Source organism: Columba livia, chromosome 2, assembly GCF_036013475.1.
Source record: "Columba livia isolate bColLiv1 breed racing homer chromosome 2, bColLiv1.pat.W.v2, whole genome shotgun sequence".
In the NCBI taxonomy this organism is placed as follows: domain Eukaryota; kingdom Metazoa; phylum Chordata; class Aves; order Columbiformes; family Columbidae; genus Columba; species Columba livia.
Genome location: NC_088603.1, coordinates 35,536,930 through 35,544,740, shown reverse-complemented (window position 1 = coordinate 35,544,740; position 7,811 = coordinate 35,536,930). Strand labels below are relative to the sequence as shown.

At 44.9% G+C, this 7,811-nt stretch overlaps 1 long non-coding RNA gene across 1 annotated transcript; it reads left to right on the top strand.

Moving 5' to 3' along the window:
- The first annotated feature begins 1,461 nt into the window (after nt 1-1,461).
- LOC135578457 (uncharacterized) lies at nt 1,462-5,744 on the top strand. The gene is made up of 2 exons (XR_010470081.1): nt 1,462-1,609; nt 1,803-5,744. It is a non-coding gene; the product is annotated as an uncharacterized LOC135578457 (long non-coding RNA).
- The last annotated feature ends 2,067 nt before the right edge of the window (nt 5,745-7,811 follow it).

Genomic DNA, 7,811 nt, shown 5'->3' with positions numbered 1-7,811 from the left:
TGTCTGCCGGGCTGGGACTTCTATAGCCGCGGCAAAGGAAACCGCAAATAAGCATATAAAACAGAGGGAAATCAAACAACAACAGCAAAAAAACCTTCCAAGCCCCAAAGTTGGTTATTTTATCCCCGGTTTGCCGCCCGCGCCGCGCTCCGCCGCGCCCCCCGGTGCCGGGCCGGGCCGCGCCGCGCCGCCGCCGCGCCGCCACCAGGGGGCGCTGGCTCCCCGCGGCCGCCGCCGCGCACCAGCCGGCCGCCAGGGGGCAGCGATCGGCCGCCTCTAATTAATTTAGTTTAATCTTTGCAGCTGTCGTGGCTCTAGGTTTCTCAAAGACACGGCGACGAGGTTTTGATATTAATTTGAGGTGAAGCTGGGAAGCGTTGTCATTCTGATTGTAGGTCAGGAATTAAGCGGGATTGCTGCCTTTTAATTATAGGGGTATGACAGAAGTGAATATAACATGTTTGCAAATGGGAAAGAAAAATCACTGCAGGTAAAGTTAGAAAAGACTGGATAGATCAGGGATCTAGCCCAGACATCAGGATGTATGCTGTGTGTGTAACACCTGCATAGACCCTGAAACACACTCTGGAGGAAGAAACAGTTTGGGAAATCCACAGTCCAGGCTGACAGGCATGGGGACTCCTGGCTTGAAGGTCCTGGGAGAGATCCTGCTGGAGCTTCTCTGAATGGTCCTCTGCTTAAAGGGCAAAGGAAAGTTTTGGTCCTCAGACCAGAGAAAATGCTGCATTTGCAGATGAAGAAATGTTTCATAAGCATGGAAACAATGCAAACAGATTACACCAAATGTGCTGCAAAGGGTGATGAGAGATTAAAAAGTACAAGTGAAAGGCAGTGAGATATAGTCACCAGAAGCCAACGCTGGGTGAGGACGTGCTGATGACCAGTGTGACCGCAGGCAGAGTGGCTGGAGAGATCCCGCTTTCACCTGCGGGCAGGACTGCTGAGCACAGGGCCAGAACTCTGCTTTGCAACTTTGAAATCATCAAGGTTCCATTTAGAGACACCATTGCTTAGGGGACTTGTCTTCCTACATGGTATTTCTGTGGTAAAAATATCTGATCTTTGAGAAAGATTTCCTACAATTAAAGGGCAGCTGATCTGCCCAGGGAAAGGAGCAAAACCATAGCAAGAGCTCTGCTGAAATACCTAAAAGCTGTATTCAGAGAGAAAGGGCAACACAGCTTAGGGTCTGGGAGAGAAACCAGACCACCAGTTCACCATTTGGGCACCAGGTGGATGTACAGCCTCACCACAGGCAGGATGGAGACAGACCAGCTTTGGCTGAGGGCTATTGTATGTGACGTGAGAGAAGCAGCACAATTTTGAACCCCATCATGGCTCTTCCTTCAGGCAAAAAAAAAAAAAAATAAAATAAAATGAGCAACCAACCAATCAAAAACAAACCAACCAAAAAATCCCCAGTGACTCAGGCAGTGACAAGACAGACAAGACAGACATCCACTGGAGAGCAGGAGCTCTGCACCATGACTTTCACGGGACATCGGTCAGGGTAGAAGGCTGCCCACCATCCAGCCCCCAGGGACTCAGAGGCCACTTGTGTGCCAGCTGGACCAGGAACAGCTGCAAGGTAATACCAGCACCTCTGATGAGCTGGAACTGGCTGGGCTCTGGGGGAGAAGGGTTGTTACATCCTCCAGCACTTGTGTGGGGTGTTGAAACAGCACGGTTGTGTGAAGCGAGCTGTGAGTTGGGTGGGCTCATTCCAATGCACTGAGCATAGTGGTGAAATAAATCCTCTGCTGGCTCCTGTCTTGTCGCAGGAGACCAACTGGGCTTGCTCTACCCACGGCATGTAGAAGGCACAAGGAGGACCCTCGCAGGACCAGTATCAGCTGTCTTTCATGGGTGAAAATCATATCACTGGAGAAAGGGAAACCGAACCAAGAGGCAAGCTGGGCTTGTAATGCCAATCTATGGCTGCTGCTAAGGAGCAAGAGGCCAATTGCATACTACATGCAGCAGAGGAGACTGAGACCAGTTCATCTGGGAACTGGCAACCTCTGCTGAGCTCCATCCTCCTTCTAAAACACACTCAGGCTCATTCAGGAAATGCCTTGATCGGTGGAAGTGTCCAGATGCTCTGCACATGCAGCAGAGTACTGCAAAGCCATAGGGCAGCTGCCACATGGCAGGGTCAGTCAGAGGCCCCAGGTAGGCAGCTGAAAGCATAAAGATTGCTTAAGCCCGGCGTATACCCCAAGACTCTGTGGAGCAACATAAGGTGAGGAGTGATACTGGAAAAGGAACTCTAGCAGCCTTACTACTGTGAAGCCATCAGCATGTAGCATTTGCAAGTAGAGATGACATGAATACAGAAAGAAGAAATGTCTGGGCTAAGAATGACCCATTCCCTGTGCTTCTTTGATGGGAACATTTTTGCAGTTTGCCTTGGGCTGTTAGTGAAATGTGACCTCTGACAACAAGTAGTGTGGTGAATAAGCCATTGTGGACTGCATTTGACATTACACCGGAATGAGGGAAAATGACAGTGCTTATTGTGTCTACTGAGGCTTCACAAATCTTTTATGCAATAAAAGACACAATCTATCAATCTCAAAGCCCTTCTCAGAGATAGTGCTAGACAGTTAAATCAGGCATCAAACACAACAAGGTACTGGATGCAGTAAAATGCATTGTACTTTTGGACTGGGGCAACCATCAGCTGCAAATGCAGCAGCAGATGAGTCAGTCCTGTTTGCTGAGGGATGGAAACAGAAGATGAGGGATTTTGTTGAAAGTGCTAAGCAATTTCAGAGTTACTGTCATGGGAGGGATCATCTCATTGAACTCCACATCCAGACAGTGGGCTCCTATTTTAAACAGTGAAGTTGTACGCAATATTGTCAATGAACTGTAGGTCATTATTTGCTCTGTCTTAAAGTACTTCCCTAAACAAGCTCAATTTGTTTCAAAATTATTTATTTCCAGTGGCTGTGCAAGGATCTGCAAGGGACTAGTTCATCTGTATACATCTGTGCTACAGTTGTCTAAATGTCAGAGAGACGGGTCTTCTCCTATATGGTGTGTCTATACTTCTCACATGGGGAAAAGGTAGACAAAAAGATGATTCAGTGGCATGATCGCCCAAAGAAGGGCAGATTTAGGACAGTGTGTGCAGAGTCAACAGAAGAACACAAAATGAGCCACTTGACTGAATCATGGGATATGAACCTGATCCTGAATAAACATCATACTGTTAGCCATACTAATTTTTTATTCAATTTCCAAGCAAGAAAGTTGTTGTCCGAGGGACGTTCAAGAAAGAACTGAGAATAAAACATTGACAAAGACTGGTTGACATGACTCTGCTCAGACAACGGATCACAGAATTCCTCAGCAGAGCTCGAAACCAGTTCAGCTTTGAATGGAAATTTGAACACAGGGTACCTGTAAAGCAATGGGAAGCTAGAAGTCAGAAGTGGCAAGATACTGTTAATCAGTATAAAACAAGCAGGAAGGCAGCTCTGCCTGACAGTGTGGGAACACTGCAGTGGAGCCCCAGAGATCAGATAGCAAATGAGCACAAAGATGGATGAGTCAGAGAACTTCAGATATTTCCCTGAAGAGAAAGTCCAGGTTTGTGGTCCAGCTGAGTAATGCCAGGCAGTGCAGAGAAACACTTAGGAAATGCTTGCACAGAACTCCCAAGAGCCACACATTTAGGCTTATATGTACAACTGCCTAGAGCAAGATTCAACAATCAAATCAGGACTCAAAACAGGGGCTACAAACAGTCTAGGCTGCAATATCACTGGTGATGTTCACAGGCTTAGAGCAATGGTGAAAGGCAAACCAAGAAAGTAGAAAATAACAGGGCTAGGTGGCCAACACACTTGGACTTCTGGGCCAAAGTCAGAGTGAGGAGTAATGAGTACAGCCCTTTAGTATAGTCTGTTGAGGCTTAGAAAGGTGAAACATCACCAACAGGATGTTGCTCAACAGCCCCAAAATGTGCAGCAGAGGCATACTCTTACTGCCTTGAACTACAAGTTTAAAGCAATACCAGCTCAAGTTTTTAAGTGCCAGTTTGATCCTTTACATGTCAGCCAACAAGCAAGGACCATGTCCACCCCTGAGCCAGCTGAGGTTCCTGGCCAAAGCACAGGGAAGGCAGGCTGTGCTGCTCAAAAAGGATTTATGCTCCTGCAAACACAGCATAGCTCTATACATCCCTTTTCTGTTACACATTTATATGTCTTGGCTGAAACACAAGAGTTTCTTCTGTAAAGATGTGGGGTTTTGGTCAGAATTCACATATTTAGTTGAAAAAATGCTGAAAGTGCTGATCCTGATATTCAGTTCTCTCCATTTCTTGTTGATGACAGTCACAGGTCAGCATCAGTTCAAAGGACAACCAAATCCTGAGAACTATTCACACCAATGGAAGATGAGAGGCCTTCTCCTTTTCTATCCATTTCTACCTGCCTGTCCTCCTCCTGACCACATCACTCCATCCCTCTGTCATGCAGGTTTAGGTCCAGTGAGCACCACCACCAGCACGTGGCGAGTGATGGGATCACATGTCCAAGAATGGGACCTGTGAGTAAGAAAAGTGCAAATCTCTTCTGGTCAAAGTGAGTTACATCAGCTCACAGCCTCTCCTGAGGCTATACGAACCTCTAACACAGACTGGTTGGCCAAAGCCCCAAGTAGCAAAGCACATAAACCTAAGCAGAGAAATCATCCTTCTTCCCTTCAAAGTTCCTATGCTTTATGTTCAGCATGTGTACTCAGCTCTGCTGGATAAAGAAGTAAATTAGCAAAGCATGGGTTTTGGATTACTAGTCTCAGTAGTAGCAGAGGACTCAGTGCCGCAAGGGATCATTCAGACCTCTTTTCTTCTGAGATGTTTCCAATTCAGGCTTCGATGTGTAAAGTCCTTTTGTAGTGAGGTCCTTCTGTGGGTGTGAGTTATATTGTGGTCTGTAAAGAGCTTTGGGTTCTTTTTAAGACACTGCGAGACAATCTGTGAATTCCTTTACTTGCATTTGTCTGCAGTTACTCATGTGCATAAGACCCACTATAGCTGAAGGCTTGCCAATACTAATGTGGGATTTACAGTCCCCAGCCCTTTATGAAGGCCTTCTGGAGGCTGCAAAATGTTAAGCATTCTCAGCAGTTCTGGAGAAAAATGGCATTTTATAGGATTACCAAAACCAGGTGTTCTTCACTTCGAAATCCCTGTCCCTTTTCTGCAGATTGATCTGTACTCAAGGGAAGCAGCAAGACCGTCCCACACCACAGTTTTTGAGATGAACACTTCTAAGGTGAAAATCAGCAGTGCACACAGTGCTAACTTTAGCCTAGGAGCTCTGTTGGATTAAGGGATGGAAACAAAGAACTCCTTGGAAATGCCACGGGTGACAATTGTCTGTAGTGGCTTCATTCATCTGGGGTGGTACTGCACGTGGGAAGTGAGTGTTGGCTTACAATGCCACAGCTGCTCTCCTGACCCACACGCTGGTCATGTGTGGGTCCTCTTCAAGCACAACAAAGAAAAAGGCTGCTGCATCAGTTGTCTTTTGCTCCGTTGAAAATGGCTACAAAGCATTAAAGCCTGGCTGGGTGAGAAGGCTCACTGAAGCCAGTGTGAGGGTGTCAAGAGACACAACTGTTTAAAGGAACTGGTTGGGCAGAGGAAGGGTATTTGCAGATTGTTCTCTATCCGACAGGGCAACATTAAAAGTGTTCCACAATCAAAACCGTGTATGGGCAGGGTTTGTTGAGAATGAGTGACTGAGAGGTTTATTTAATGCATAATTCAGTGATTATGTTATTATTACAATTTTTCTTCTTATTCCTTGTTCTTTGCACTTTTACATATGTGTTTTATTTAAAATTCCAGGAATTATTTATGCAATTTCTGTCAAATGAACTCTTGAAGGCTTCCTGGACTAGTGATGAAATACCAGGGAATTTACTCTTCTGCTCCTGGTTAAGCTGATTATGACTGAGTTGAATCATCACACATGCTACATTTGGTCCTACATTTACATACACAAAAAAAATACATACCTATATGTACACAGACCCAGTTTCTGCAGCTGCATGTGAAAACTGTCACTAAATGAGTTTCCTGGAGCAGCAAGTGACTCTCTTCTGTGTTTGGCAATGATATCATATATTTAAGGATATTTCACTGTAAATGATTGTTCTAAATAGTGCCAGCTTGCAGTGAAAGTAACGCATGAGTAGTGAAAAAAAACAGTAGTATCATGAAGATAGCATATGATCACATTCACACTTTTCTTTGTTGTCTCTGATCTGTAGCATTTGGCCTAAGACTGTAGGCTCTCTTTGTATAAGATTCAGGTACTAGTTTCAGGGCATGTTTTGTACACATTTTGCTGCAATCTGAGGCTCACTGTAGGGATGATTTGATGAGCTTATCAGCTCTGATCACCTGCACAATGGTGTTGCCACACAAAGAGGCTCTCTCCTGAATTTACTTCATGGTTATTTTCCCTTCTTCTGTACTGTGAGCTCTGAAAATAAGAATAAATGGAATTCCCAGTTCCCAAAGTCAAAGACAGTGTGAATTGATATTGCCCACTGAAATGCAGTGGGACTAAATCAATAACATCTGCAATAAGGCATAATGAAGACAAAATTATATCTCAGCTTTCCTGAACAGCTGCAAATCTATTTTTAATGATCGCCATTTTTGGCAGTCAGCTAAACAACTTTTAAAATGTCCTCGAAAATGGATTGTTAAGTACATCAGCAACGCAGAACACTGAAATGCCATTAATTGCAGCTTCTTCTGTGTGGTCTGTAGTACTTGGCACAAAAACACCCTCACTCTACAGCTAGACTTGAAAACATATGCAGCACCCTAGTGTAGTTAGAAAAAAAAAAGGAAGTGACTTTAAATAGGTGACTCAAAGAATAATGCTGTGTGATTCCTACCACTGATTTTATATTTTTTTGGTAGAATTTTTAGAGAAACTCTGTTTTCACAGGTTTGCCCTATCAGTCAGTGATACCAATCTGTATGATGACAGCTTTGCACACTGATAACCAAGCTCCTGGGCTTGGTCTTCAATGCTCTCAGCATAGCTTCTTGGTCTGAAAAGGCTGAAAGGGTCAGCTTTCTCCCAACATTGATGGAGTTCATCACAGCAAGATTCAACATGGCATTTTAAACCTCAGTGTGATGTGTATTTTTCTTAAAATGCAGAGTATACAGTGACAGTGGAGGTGGTGAAAGAGGGTGGTGGAGTGAGAGGTATATTTGGTTATTCTTTGTACTAAGTCACAGAGGTCATGCTCATCTAGGGTGAACAATGACTCCTGGCAAGGCAGAAAACAGGGAAAAAGGGCTTCCCATGGGATCTGCTCATGGTGATGCTATGCAATGTGAATCAATGAGGTTACTATGGGGCTGTGATTGTTACTCATCTTGTAGGTGATTTGAACAACACTGACCTCCCAATATGCTGGCCTTTGCTCTTCCTTATACCCAGCAATGAAATGGAGTTCGTGTGTACCGGTTCTGTCTGGTAAAAAAATTAATCCACATTGCTGTTCACACCTCATCCCGTTGCTCCACAAGCTGCATCCTTCTTCCCTAATGAACGTACAGTCCAGATACAGGTCCCCATGTGGCTCTTTGGAAGCCTTCAGGTGACTTCTCAGGACAAATGCGGTTTCTTCAGTTGGCTTAATTCCCTGGAAAAGTTTGGTGGTGAGGGCTGACACTACACCACACTCACAGCAGCAGGGTTGGTGTGATGGCAAATGCTAGTTTCAAAATGAACACATAAACT